This window comes from Python bivittatus, unplaced genomic scaffold (assembly GCF_059951505.1).
Source record: "Python bivittatus isolate LINGU-HERP-01145 unplaced genomic scaffold, Pbiv_v1 ctg000530_np1212, whole genome shotgun sequence".
Taxonomy (NCBI): domain Eukaryota; kingdom Metazoa; phylum Chordata; class Lepidosauria; order Squamata; family Pythonidae; genus Python; species Python bivittatus.
In genome coordinates this window covers 8,038,510-8,054,154 of record NW_028277085.1, presented here as the reverse complement: position 1 = coordinate 8,054,154, position 15,645 = coordinate 8,038,510, and positions in this window count along the sequence as shown.

Below are 15,645 nucleotides of genomic sequence, written 5' to 3'. Positions count from 1 at the left end.
CAACAAAGGCCTGGGAGTTCTCACATCACCCTCTTTTAAAAAGAATCTCTAGGACCCAGCCCCAAATGATGGCATCAGAGTAGGATTAGCATTCCTGTTGTTAACTTTAGCAAGTGGGCAAATATTAGAACGTTGTCGGATAAAAAGCAGGGTTTCCAGCCCATTTTCTTCTCCTGTGTGCATCGCAGGTGGCATAAAAATAGACTTCTTTTGTTTCCATAATGGATTTTACAAAGCAATTGAGGTGGGTTGGCAGCTCTGCAATCTGACAAAACAAATATTTCTTTTCACTGAAAAGTACATATGAGTTTTCTCTCCTATCACCCAAAAATCTCCCAAAGCTTTTCAGAATCCAGCGCACGTCCATTCCTCTTTGCAACTCATTTTCCCCTCTTTTTGTGACAACTGAGGCAATAATTCACAGCTCACTGGGTCTCCTAAATAACCCCCTTTATATTAACATGGTCGGCATTCCCCCATGCTCAGCAGGGATCAACTGCGCTGGCAGGCGACCATTAGGGATTCTTAAGGCTTTGGAGGTTTAACATAACCTTCTACGGTATGTGTGTGTGTGTGTGTGTGTTATCCTGCCTCACATAGCTTCTGTCTCAAAACTGAAAATTGAAGAATAACATAACTATGCCATTTTGTAATTTCCAACTATTTTCCTTTTCTGGGTCTCATTCAGACTCCCACATAAATGTTTTAAAGCTCAGATATGTTTCACCATGCTGGGAAACTGGTGCTTACTTTTCCCCTCCCCTTTCCTATAAGAGATGAAATGAGGTCCTTGAGTGTTCCTTTGCAGAAACTTTTAACAAATGTAGACTTGATCAGCCTTATGCATTGCAGTTAATTTGATATACAGAAGTCTGGGGAAAAAACAACATTTTCAACCACCATTACATAATGAGAGCTTTCTTACAGCCCCCGCGCCCCCCAAAAAAGGAAAGTTGAAAAAAGAGAAACACTCCCTCTTATATGTACAGATGTTTTAAAGACCAGTTTAGCTGGAGGGATGGAAGATTAATTATTCCGATTTCCAGTTCAGGTGGCTACCTTATGAAACTTCCATTTTGTTCTGGTCTAGAAAAAGGGATTGGATTGGATTGGATTGGATTGGATTGGATTGGATTGGATTGGATTGGAATGGATGGATGGATGGATGTTAGTTTTATTGGAATACCAAGGAAATTCCCCCTTCTGTTCAGTGCAGCTGTCCTTGATCTTTTAAATATTGTGGCTAACAAATCCCATTAATGGACAAGGATGGCAAGAACACTTGGAGGGAACCAGGTCAGAGAAAGTTGGTTTAATATTTCTGGATTATTTATTATTATTTATTAAACATACTACTGCAATCAAAATGACTCTTGGCAGCTTACAAAGAAAAAAACACACAAATTCAATAATGCACATCACAAAAGATAAAAACGCAATGACCTTAAACATACATAATTAACAAAAGAAAGGAAGATAATAAAGACAAAGATGACACCATCAAATCAGGAGAAGGATTTCCAAAACAGCTTGATCTTTAAATGTTTCCAAGACACCAGCAGAGAGGGAACTGGACTGCACCTAGCCCTTGTACTCTACTGCTTTACTTAGATGTACGCTGTAGCAAAAAGCATTCCTAAACCAATTGATGATCTGTAATAGTTGATTATTGAATAATTGGAGACTATAACCTAACACTATCAGCCAAAAGTATACCAACCACACAACGACATAGGTTGACCTGTGAATCTTCCCACTGTGGCCAAAAAACCATGTTTTATGGCTTAGCATGTACGCAAATCCAGCTATGGTAGCTTATTCAGTAATCTATTATGAGATAAACCATGGCTTACCACAACATGCAGACCATGTCAATGGGAAATTTGCTGAAGAGCTAGCAGGGCCCTGCAGCATGTAGGTAATGAATGCTCACTGGAGCACCAGAAAAGAGGACACAAGGCAGTGAAGCAGACAAGGTAAGCTTTCATTTGTTCACCTGTTGCTGCCATATCTGTCATTATGCAAGCCTGAGTCTAACCAGCTTTTTTGGACTTCCTGTAATATTACATGGTTACAGCCAGTTTAACCTTCTCGCCAATTAACTCACCATACAATTGTAGGTTTTAGGTTTAATGCAATCATTTTAATTAACATTATTGAAGGAAGTATTTAGGTTAACACTGAGTCTTCTCTCACTGTAAAAAAAGGATAATTAATAAGAGTTGCTTTTTTAAAAGAAAAAGAAAAGAAAAAAAAGGAAAGAACTACCTGCAGGAATGCGAATAGTACTAATTGCTCAAGTTACTAGTCATCCATGAAGCATATGCTGAGTGCAATACAAACAGTCCAGAAATGACTTCTGAAGTTGTAAATCTTTCACAGCTACAATTATGTGTGAGCACTAGTAGGAAAAAGCACATTCAACAGCTGGAGTCAGGTAAGTTTACCAAAGTGAAATTGCAAAATTAAATTTAGATGAACTTAATTAAAAAAGGGGGTATCCAATTTAATGCCGACATCCATCACAGCCTCATTGAAATCCTTTCTTGTAGCAAGAAAATATATTAAGGCATGAATTCCAAAGCCACATAAAGGATGGGTTGAAGTATGGATGGATGGACAAGGAAAGTCATTTATCCAGGAGGAATTCTCTGAGCCCTTAGATGGAGATGTTCATCCATCTATAATCACTGAAGTTAGACTGCATCTTGAAAGACCAGCAACCGTAAAAAGAAGGGATCAAGAGAATTTGAATGAAGGTCTTTTGCAGAGAACTGATAGAACTACAAAAGCACTATTTGAATAAGACATACACAACTAGATAATACCCACCTACAGGAAAGCTTTAGAAGACTTTGGGATGCAACTCTCGAAGACTCCCCAAAGTGGTCACCAAAGTGTAACAGGACTCCTATTTAGCATGCTGACTGTTATGATTAAAGGGTAACCGTATCGACTGTATTTCAGTTGAACTATGAGAGTTCAACTACAGAATCAGAATCGTGCAAGCCATGGTATTCCCTGTGATGTTCTATGGAAGCAAAAACTGGACTTAGAAGAAGTAGGGTAGGAAGAGTATTGATGCTTCTGAACTTTGGTGTTGGAGAAGGCTCCTGAGAATACCATGGACAGCCAAGAAAACCAACCAATGGATCACTGAACAAATCAACCTAAAATTCTCACTCAAGGCACAAATGACCAGGCTCAAATTATCCTACTTTAGACACATTATGCGAAGACCTAGCTCTCTGGAAAAGGTTGTAATGCTGGGAAAGGTGGAAGGAGAGAGAAGAAGAGGATGACCAGCAGCAAGGGGGTAGACTCAGTTACAGTGGCGATGGAGGCACCATTGGAAGAGCTGAAAGACTAGGTTGGGGACAGATCATCATGGAGAAGGTCTATCTATGTGGTCCCTAGGAACTGACAGTGACTTCATAATCATAATCAATCAATCAATCAATCAATCAATCAATCAAATGTAAATGACATGAAATCACCTAGAACTTTTGGAATATAACTGCTAGATACCATTCAAGGACCAGGCATGTCACTCAGGTGAGAATATGTTGTGCATCCCTGTCTTGGTAGAGTTATCACATTAGGGCATAGTTAGAGTGACACCAGGTTTGGTCAGTTCCTCTGTGGCCTGATCCTGATGGAGATGGTGGTGAGGATAAACCCAAAAATATCCCCTTCAGTAGGTACATTCGGTCTATACCCTCCCCTTGCTGCAGGCATATATAACTGCAGTAGCAAAGAATTAGATCACATGTTCTCCGAGTAATGAGTCTATGGTGTTTGTTTCAATTCCCCCAGTTTGATTATTGTATTTATTTGTGTAACTTATTTAACACCTCAATCCTCACAGAGTCTAGGTGCTTTGCAGGTATTAAACCATTGTATTTTAAAACTTCTAAAAAATATAACAGCTATTTTCAAATAATAAGAAACCCCCATACAGAGAGGCCTGCGGTTTTACGGTCAGTCTCCAAAGGCCTTTGGGAAAAGACAAGTTTTGACTAGCTTCCAGAAGGCCTCCTGGGGCTATCTGTGTCCTGGGGGGCAAGCTGTTCCATAGAAAAGGAAGCTGCCACTATGAACCGCCAAGAGTGCCTGATGTTGGTCCCCTCCTACTGCACCTCCTGGTAGACAGGGATCCTCAATAGATGCTCTCTGGCCATACAGGTCACATGGGCAGAGACTCTATGGGAAAGGTAGTCTCTTAGATACCCAGGCCCTGAGCCAGGTAGACTGAATTCTAACAATGTAACTGGGGGAGCAACCATCCTTACAGCATCTTGTGCTCCCCATAAGCTTTATTTTGGCCAATCAAGAGGAAGATGCTCCTCTTAACTCTTGCAGATCTACTGTGAATCACCTGACACCTCCCTAGGAGATTTCCATCTGTTGATATCTAAATTATTATGTTTATGGTTCACATCTTTGGGAGATATTAAGGATTGGCCCGCAGTGGAGTGTGCCTCCTTCCTCTAGCAAGAAGAAATGTTTTTGCTTTCCCCATCTCTAAACAACCGGATGATTGCCAGGAAGGAAACGTTTATGTTTCTGTCTTCTCCAAACAACCTGAGAATATCTAATGCAAATACTTGTAGGTCTTACCATGGATTGTTCAAAAGTTGGTAGTAGAGGTCTCATGCAAGCTGTCTTCAGCTCAACTTGGAGAACCTGCCAACAAAAGCCAAAAGAGACTTAGTGTCCGTATGTGTGCGCACGTGTGTGTGATTTTTTAAAACCTCAGCATGCTAAATAGCCATATGAACAACAATAGATGAATGGCTATGACAAACTTAATGATGAAACCGCTAAATTAGGACTGGAATATGCAGCACGTCCACATCTTAACTATGGAACCTGTCTATGGAATCCCCACAGCACTTATTGAATAGAAGCATTGTATTTCCATGAATGCAATTTCAACCATCCAACTAAGCAGGAACAACAGAGCACTGCATGGTTAGTTTTAATAAAGAACATTAAAATAAAAAATTTTAAAGGTCAGTGCAGGGAGTGAAGGGGACCTGATGATCAGTCCAAGATTAATGAAGCATATATAAAAAAAGTACCAGTTATTTAATTAAAATCCCTGAAGAGGTAGCCTACTTTGGGGGGTGGGGAGTACTTTCTTTCCTCCTTTGGGAGGTTTTTTTTTTTAAAGTTAAAAAATTACTTTGCGCATTTTACACAATTAAAAAAATAAAAAAATAAAAAAATACCCTCTAAAACATAGGCTCACTGGCTAGACTTCCCGGACCTCTTGATCCCTCTACCCCAAAACCTTTGGATGAAGCCCCAGAACCTGTCAAAAACTACAGCTGAATTTTTAATTTTTAATGCAGCAGAAGGGGAAAGTGATTAAATACATGGGAATGATTATATTAACTGCACTTAATTAATGTAATTGCTTTTTAATTAAAAGTTAATCTAAATTACATGGAATCAAATTTAGCTTTTGTCCAGGCCCTACTTATTTATCCTGACCTTGTCTGCTTTTTGGAACGTGATCTGCTGCATATCACTCAATGGTCATGCCTAGCTTGGACTGAGGGAGACTGTGACCCGCTACTCTTAAAAGAAAATACTGTATACTAGCAGGATTATTCTTTTTCAAAACCTAACGATGACTGCACAAGGTACAGGGCGTACAAGAGGTGAGAGGAAGGGCTACTAGCTGCTTTGTAAGAGAACAGGGCTGGACAAGTTCTCCTTAGTAAGTGGGTTGAAGATGAAGCTCTTCCATATTGGAGCTTTGCCGAGGTCAGTTAGCAGACTGTAGATCTGTGCAGAGCTTTGAAAAAGTGCTGTGCTTCAATAAGTTACAAGTGTTGGGTTCTTGGTGTTCTCTGAGCTTGACTGGTTTACTGCAGACATCTCGTTATCATGATGGGTAACAACATCAGTGCATAAGAGAATGGAGTTTGATGGTTTTTTATGTTCAGTCTATATATAATAGCTTGCTCTTCCAGTCTGGGTTGGGGTGTGGTTTCTTCCTTGATAGTTCTTTGATTAGGGAATCATTTTTCCCCCTTTTTTTTTTTTTTTTGTCATAAACAACCAGCAAATTCTACCATGCCCTGATGATGTTATCAAGCCTGCTAATGAAATGTCTGTAGGAAAACCGCCACATTCAGAGAACACCAAGAACCCAACAGTGCAACCCTGAGTGATGTCTATTCTCCATATTGAAAGCTGTGACTGAAACCCCTGTTCAACCCCCCTCCTTCAAAGAAAAGGAGACTTGTAAGCAGTGGAATGGAGTAGCCACATGGTTTCACTTTGCTCAAAAAACAAAATAACCCTGAAGAAGGAGGAGGAAGAACAGAACTTTCAGAGAAGCCCCTTTTTTTTTTAACCTTTTCTGCATACTCCCACTACGTGGTGCTTTCATATCTGAAACTTGAGTCAATGTCAGTTTGGTTAGAGATAGTGGTTCAGACCTCAGCTTTTCTGGACATCCCAGATGTACCCCAAGGTTATACAAAGGCTAAAGAGGAGTAGGGATTCAAAGCTTTTCCTACTTTTTTTGGGGGGGGGGGAATTCAGAGCAGGAGAGAGATAATTCTGTAAGATTCCGAAACAAGCTAATTTCTTGCAAAGGTTTTACATCTTCCATCGCCTTTACATCCTACATCAGCACATATTTGGAACCAGTAGAAAGTATGTGGAAGAGAATATTTAAAATTTTGCCAGTGCACGTATGCCTTGCGTACATAGATAACTCACTCTAGGCCCACACAAGGTAAAAACGATGTTTTTAAAACATATGGTTTATCAGGATTATTTTTGTGTATTGTTTGATTTTTGCAGGCTAGTAAAACACCTCACAAAAAGAATCTTGATACAATTATAGATAAAATCTTCCCAATTGCATTGGGGCATGCTATTATCAATCTGCAAAAGAGTGCCTTGGTAATTTGAAGCAAAAAAAAAAAAAAAGCCGCTTGATTAAAAATACTGGAAGCTGCAGAAAACTGATATTCAGTTGTATAATTCGGGGCAGGAATTCTCCTAGTTCCCCGAGGCTTGAAACAACATTCTGCACTACGGAGAGCTTCAGTTCAGGATGTAGCCATGCTGGGTTTCAGGAAGCTCTGTTTTGTTCCTCATTCTTTCTTTGTCATCCTGCAGCCACTTCTCCTCTCATCTACAGTAATTTAGTATTAAGGAGGCTACTTGAGGACAATCAAAGCAAAAAATACAACTTCAGATCTGCATATGCACCAAACACAGAACTTAAAATAGTGAAACAGGAAAGCAAGGTAGAAACTGTTGTAGGAATACAGGTAGTCGTTTAGTGACCACAACGAGACTGGCAACTCAATCATTAAGTGAAGTGGTCATTAAGTGAAGAGGTCACTGTGCTTATCATCTTACTTCAGCTTTCCTTTGCTTTCCAGACCTGCAAAGGTCGTCAATGCAAGGATTGGTTGCAAAGTTACTTTTTCATCACCGGTTGCTAAATGGTAGTTCTTGTTTAGCAAACTGTCACCAAACAAGAACTACCTGTAGAGTCAGTCTCCCTATGTCTTCTGTCTTTATCCTGATGGATTGGATAGTACTTCAATGTGAAAGATAAGAAAGCTTTTGTGAAAGAGAATACATGGCTGATCTTCCTGCATTCCTTGCCTGATGATTGATTGATTAATCAATCAATCAATCAATCAAATTTGTCACCGCCCATCTCGTTGAAACAACTCTGGACGGTTTACAGCAGAGATAAAATTCATTAAAATACAATATAAAAACAATTCTAATAATAAATAGCTTCCAAGAAAGATGGTGAATAACTCAGGAAGCATCACCCCTGAGTTATTCACCAACTTCTTATTGGTCTGATGGTGGGGTTCCCCCTACCATGCTTGGGAGCTTTTCCTTCCTTCCTTCCTTCCTTCCTTCCTTCCTTCCTTCCTTCCTTCCTTCCTTCCTTCCTTCCTTCCTTCCTTCCTTCCTTCCTTCCTCCCTCCCTCCCTCCCTCCCTCCCTCCCTCCCTCCCTCCCTTCCTTCCTTCCTTCCTTCCTTCCTTCCTTCTTAAAGTCTTGGTTTTCCCACAAGCCTATGGATAATCACATCTTGTACACTGTTGGTGCTGTTCAGGCTACAGAAAGACCAGAGTCTCTTCTTAACACACACTCAGAGGATGAAGAAAAAAAAAGGCAGCACTTTGGAAGAACAGTAAAAGAAGAGAAGGGAGGAAATCCTCCTCCAGAGGAAAAAAAAAAAAAAGAAGGATAAGAGATACAGGCTATGCTTGTTTCAGCATAAAAGGAACGGGCATCAACATGCCGCCGGTTATGTTCTATGAAGCAAGCCCCATTAAAATGAATGGGTGCTGTCCAAGAATGCTGCTGCGCTCTTGTGTGGCTCCCATTCACATCAATGGAATTTACATGCTCAACAGAACTTTCTGGCCGTTTTTGTTTCAAGAAAGAAAGAAGAGAGGGGGCCAAGAGTTGACTGTTTTACGGTACAATCCAAACCCATTAAACTCTACTAGAGTTTTGCAAGAGGGGGTGTGGGAGGCTTCAGTGGACTCTGGACTGCAGAATAAAAATTAGCACAAGATAGCAAATGGGGAGGGGAGAATTGAAAAGAAAACCTCCACTGGGAAAACTGGCAGTAGAAGCTGTATTTAAAAGGGAGAACAAGTCATTGTTAGGAATGTGGAGTTTTTATGGAAAGCATTGTTTTAAATGCAGCTGTTTTATGATAAAATACATAACTAATTTACTAATTCAGGAAATAACCTTCGGTTAATAAAGTTCATCAGAGAAACTAGTTAAAAATGCAGCATGAGCCATACACTTTCTCCAAACAGGGAAAAAGTAAAAAAAAAAAAAAAAGTATTTAAAAAAATGTATTATATGTTTTTCATCTAGTTGAGCCTGAGGTTAAATGTTTGGGCATAGTACTTCCAAAACTCTCTCTGTGTGTGTGTGAATATAAATATAAATATAAATATAAATATAAATAAAGTGACCCAGTGGTGGTAGGAGCACTCAGGGCTGTGACTCCTAAGCTGGGAGAATGGCTCCAACAGATCCCAGGAACAACATCAGAGCTCTCTGTCCAGAAGAGTGCAGTGCTAGGAACAGCTAAGATGCTACGCAGAACCCTCAAACATCCAGGCCTCTGGTAGAGGACCTGAGATTGAGGAAGACATAGACCACCCATAGGTATGAGTGGGGAATTTTTTATAACATTGAGAGAAAGAAAGTGAGTAAGGTTGAACTAAAAATGGGTGTGAAGATCTCACAAAATGATCCTTTATGAGATTTTTCAAGGGTAGTCCAAAATGTAACTGATTTGCAGCGAGAGAAGTTAGGAACCCCATCCCATATGATGTCTCTACTACATGGTGCTGAGTTGGTGGGGTTCACACAGCAATGTTGTGAAACGCTGGTGATACAGCTTCTTCATTAGATATGTACCTTCTACCTAAGAAAGGGGATTGATTTTTTTCCCCTTTTCCCCTTGTCTCCCTCTCCCATTTATCACCCTGCAGGTAACACAGATAGCTCTCATCAAAGCCTCAACTGGTCTCCCACACAGGTTCAAAGAAAAGCCAAGATAACAATTGTCCACCATGCGTCATTATTAGAAACAGGGATAGTTCTAACACTTCTGCAGATCTCCAAGCTGGTGAAGGCTGAGCTTGATGGGGAATCATCTGAACTGCTAGAGATAGCTTCATATGTGCTGAGGAGAGGTTTTCTTCAAAATAAGTTGGGGTTTAAAGAAATGAGAGGAATGATAAAGAAGACAAAGCTGTTCACAGAGCTTTCTGAGGGTCTGAGCAGAACTCTTGTGCAGTCCCAACACTTGGGGACCCTCGTGATTTTGAATTTCATCTAAGGTTCTCGAAAAGAATCTCATCTGCAACTTTCAGTATCTTAGAAAGGAACAACTGCTGATACAGTTACGTTAAGAAAATATGAACACAACATTATTGCTACCTTCTCAAAATCTGACATGACAAGACTAGATCAGAGCTGCACACAGGAGGGGAATTCTGCAATTAAAAATGGTATATGTGAAGACAGGGAGGGAAGACATGAATTATGTTTAACACTGCAATGCTTTTACTATGGTAAAATACATTGTAGCCTAAAGTGTTTTAAATATTTACTCTAGAAGACACATGAACAGGTAAGGAAGGATATAAATCTCTATCAAAACTAATAAGATGGCAATCAGCTTCCAATAAATAATGATTAAAGAAACTAACAGAGAACTATGGTTCTCTCAGGAGACTGTCACATTACTAAAAAGTAATACCAAAAGAGGACATGGATGCAAGGGGAATCTTTGATAGTGAAATTTTCGTGGTCATAAGACATGAGAATGATCTTGTTGATCCAGTGGTATCGGGGCACTTTGAATCAACACTTGCACTTCCAGAATAGCTCATTAGCTCAGCCTTCCCCAACTGAGAAACTCCGAATGGCCTCGGATGGGTGCCAGTCCACGTTCAGACCCACCATGACTGTTCTTATCCATCTTTCAGTCTTGAAGATGATCATCCTAAAGCAACTTTCCTCAACTTAGCATCCTCTTGATGTATGAATTTCACCTCCCATCATTATCAGCCATAGCCAAGACGGTTGGGGAATTCTGGGGGCTGAAGTTCACATACGTGGCAGATGCCCTGATTGGGGGAAGCTTTTCCCAAAAGAATGCCTCCTCCCACTTAATTCTCAGGAGCTCTCAGCATCTGGCAAACAAACTTAGTTGAGTGAACACAAGAGAGAGGATCTTCTCTCTGTTTGAGAAATGTCCTTTCTTGTCTCTCCCACATGCTTGCTGTTTTGGCATCAAGCTAAGATATACTGTACATTGTTTCCCAGGCATAGGGATACAGTACTCCATCCCTGTTGGCCTTTTAAAATGGAGCTCTTCCAGGGCCTTTTCAATTACTTAAGATAGCACCATACTAGAACTGTTTATGTGCTAATCATTTTAAATATTTGTCATAACCGTTTTCATTATCTTTGTACTGTACCACTGCATTATGGATCTTTTCTCCCTTGTAAACCACTAAAAGGCAAGACTGCAGCAGGTTAAAAATGTAATACATCAAATAAATAACCAGTGGGTTTTATCTGTTTTTTTTTTAATTTTCAGATTCTTCCTGATTTATTTAATGCACTTTATTATTTTAAACAGAAATAATAAATTAAAATTTACCATTTTAAACTATGTCAAGTTTATTATTACACTAAGATTCCCTTTTCCTGAAATATATTAAGGGCCTCTGAAATTCGCCAGACAATGCTAGATATTAGGCAGAAATATAACTAAGTCCCAATTAGAATGTTGGAAACTCGGGAAATTACCATTATAAACCAACAGGATAGCACCAGCTTCAATCAGCTGATTCAAGCAAGATGTTACGGCCCAATATGGAACAAATTAAATCATTTCATTTATTTCATAATTGCACATATAATGGAATATGGTATAGCCCTTACTGTTCTTTCCTTAAGGGCATCCTTTGTCCTTCTGAATCAGCCATGTGTAAATAATAGAGCTGGACAGGAGGGAGGCTTGTATAAAGCCCCCCACCCCCAAACTCTGGTTTCCAAAGCCACATAGTCCAATTGTTTCTGAGAGCAAAAGGAAACAGACACCACCTTTGGGTTGTCTGCCTTGATGGGCACTTAGCCGGAAGAGACTTATGCCCGTGTGCTGCCAAATTCAGCATTAATACTCTTCTTCTTACCCTTTGCCATTGTTTCCTCCTTAACCCCTTGGCCTATGGGAGAATGACCAAAATTAATATTTCATGTTTGTTCCTTTAATTACATAAATGTATGCAGCATTTGATTTATGAACTGTGTGGCTTCGCATGCTGTATCAAGCACTGTTTGCACTAATGCATTAGCCACATATACCAAAATCAAGGAAAAATATTAACCCATCAGGCGATTTTCTTCTTTCGTTGCAGATGGACCTCGCATTATAATTTCTAAACCTTTAATGTATGGGTGCCAGAAGTGGGGAGCTGAGGGTTTCCCTTTCATTTGAAAGTTTGACTGCCTGAAGTGTGCACGACGTTATTTGAAGTTAAAGTAACATTAAAATACCACCGAGCTGTTAATATCCAGTTTAAAAAATTAATACTTTCCTATATAGGTGGACAAAAAGTCTGAATATGTTACTCATAGTAATGATTTATTTTCTGTTGGCAAATTCCTATTAGGTTATTCCATCGTCGTGATGTAAACAGAACTTCCACTAGACATGCGATCAAGAGAAATGAATACCAATACCTTGGGGTCCAAAAGGACAGAGATGGTGAATTCTCTGTATCCACAGATGGATACAAATAAATTTACTGAGAGCACTCCATAGAATGTCTAGAGGAGGTAATCTGGTAGATTTCCCCATAAAGATATAAGAAGAAAATCCTCAAGTAAGGGAGCAGGACGAGAAATGGACAAGGCCATGGAAAACTGCCTTCTTTCAGGACATTTCAATGCCCATCTAGCTTGGCAATGTCACTGTGGACTGGCAGAAGCTCTCTAGGATTTTAGAAAGAAGCTTTTCCATCTATCAGGAGATGCCAGAAGTTAAATGTGGGATTTCTTGCGTGCAAAGTCAGTGCTGTACCTCTGAGCTATCCTTCATTCTCCAACTTTCAGCATGAGAACAACTTACCAAGAAAGTCCGGGAGAGGGAATGATGATGAAGACAATGATTTTGATATTGCCTACTGAACACAAAATGTTGCCTAATGTTCTATATATTTTAAAGTGTGTTTGGCTGTTTGCTTTTTTTTTTTTTTTTTACATGTAAATGAAAAAAGATAGATATTCCACATTGGTTATTGCATTAAAATATAGCTTATGTCTTGTAATCCCATATAGTAATAATGGCTTCATAAATTAGTAATGCATCATTAATATACTATGACTGGTTTCCCATTCCTGCACCTCCATAGGCTGTGGATCATTGCTTTCAAGCACAGGGCTCTGGGGCTTAATGAAACAGCAAATGCGGTTTTCACTCCCTTAAAATAGATGCCCCAACAAGTCATATACAGACAACCTGAAACAGGATAAACTTAAGCATGGAGGAAATTGTCGGACAAGTCAGGACCCTGCTGACTTTTGGCTCTTGTCCAGTTCTCTGTTGATATACAATTCTTAATGGCTTACACATGAGAAAATGTAAAACTTAACAGGAAGTCTTTAAGTCCAGTGTTTTTCCACCTGGGCAACTTCAGGTTATGCAGACTTCATGTCCCAGACTTCGCCAGCCAGCATGGCCATTGCTGAGAACTCTGGGCGTAGAAGTTCACATAGCTGGAAGTCCATGATGATTCTATGGCATGGTCTCAGATTCATCCCAATGAGAAACCAAGCCTGCCGGCCTACTTTCTTCTCCTGAATAGTTTTTCTAGTGCAGCTGGGAAAAATACCATCTAAAATCTGAGAAACAAAGTGGGCAAAAAAACAAAAAACAAAATCCCTCAAGAACACATAGCCAAGGGAATTGTAGCTCTCATGGCCCTTTCTCTATGGAGTCTAAGGAGAAATATCATTGCCCTAGACAGACTCTGGTGACATCATTACAAGTTTCATCCAATCTATATGGCTAGAATCAGAATCAGAATGAGTTTTATTGATTAGTCAGTTGACCTTATCAATACAGCAAAATAAAAGTATGTGTGTGTGTGTGTCTGTGTCTGTGTCTGTGTATGTATGTATGTATATACAGTATATATATATATATATATATATATATATATATATACACACACACACACACACACACACACACACACACACACACACACACACACGGCTAGAGAAAGCAACGTATCTCCCAACAAGGAAATAGACAAGAAATATTCTATATTTTATGCAGTTGGTCTATAGCTGTAGGGTTGAAAGGAAGTGGAAGAGAAGGCAGCTATCTCAATGGTACAGATAATCAGTGAATAAATGACCAAATCCTAATGGCAAAGGGAAGGAAAAAAATCTCCTTTGTGGGCATGCACTAAAAATGGACTCCTCCCTGCTGGAAATGGCATTCCAGTATGAAGTGCAACACAGCCCAATGGTTACAGCATCTGATTAGAGCCTAGATGGCTTTGGGTTCAAATTTCCAGTCAATCATGACTTGAATTGGCTGACTTGGGAATAATGAAGGTTATTATGAGGGTAAAATGCATGGGAAGAGTAACTAGTGTCCTGATCTACCTGAATGATGGAGGAGGGAGGAGGAGGAAGAGGAATCATGCACTTTACCTCATCCATTTCAATTCTAAATTTCTCTGAAAAATCTTTAGCCTAACTTCCTTTAGGTTCTCTGTATTTAACTGAATGAACATTTGGGTAAGGGGGGAGAAACTAAGAGAATTAAATGGTTCATATGGCATCCTTTCACGCATGTTCAGGGGTCACTAAATCAACTGCCTCCTCTGCCCAAACTTTCTCAAATGCAGCTCTTCCATTTCACATTAGGACCTCTATTATTTTATTTTTGTTTGAGCATCAGACCCGACTAGTGTGCGGGAGAGGGCATTTTAAAACATTCACTCGCTGCTTGCCAACACTTTAATCAGGGTAAGATTGCAATGGCTGCTCTGCCTGTGTGGCCTTCCAAACATGTCACAGCTTTACTGATTTTAATCAGTTTTTTTTCTCATTAAAATCCAAATCAGAGCAGAGCAAAGGCCTATCACTTGGTCTGCTCTGAGCCAGAGCCGATAACAAATCTTTAAACACAGTCACTCATTATCTTTCGGCACAGATGTATTTGGCAGTTGCATCAAACAGGGTCTATTTTGCTAGACTGTCAGCTGCTGCCTTGTTTATTTTTAAAATATATATAACACTCCCCACATACAGCAGTTTAGCAGGTAAGGTAGGGAAGGAAACCAACCTGTGATGGAGCAAGGGCAAATTAAGCACTTAGTGGAGAATGAACTACATTTTTGGTGGGGAGCCCTTCCTACCCCAGAGTTTACAAGGTCAGACAACCTATGGCTTGAATGTCAGCTCCCAGCAGATCCATGGAGCCCAGCCAATGGTAAGGATGCTGGGAACTGTAGTTCATCAACATCTGGAAGCACACAGATTGCCTGTACTTGTCCTAGGGGATTCCTTTTGAGATCCAAAGCCTACACAGATGGCTTCTGGCTGAGTGCAGGACTTAAGGAAAGGAAAAAAGCAGTGATCCCCTTCTTTCTCTATGCCCCACTTCCTTTCCATGCTCTCCAGGGCAGCTAACAGCAGCAAAATACATGCAGTCACAAGTAAATTAAACACACTTTAATGTTTTAAAAGCTACATTTAGCAAATGCCTGCTGTTTAGAAGTTTGTAGAGTATACCTTTCCTTCCTTCTCGACTGGCAATACTGGCTGTGGATGATGGTAAAGGCCGTCAAAACCACCTGTGTCACACTAACTTGGGAAGGCTGATCTAACGAGGGCATTGGCCAGGCATGGCAGAAAAAGAGAGTTAGTTATTTTTACGAAGGGATGGTAAAAAAGAAAACCGAGAAACAATCAAATGTATGCCCACATTTAGCCGATTGTCTAACTTGGCTCTCAAGTACCAACTCAATTGCTGGTGTTGCTTAAAGGGCAGGCACATAAACCAAATTTGGCTCAACAGTCC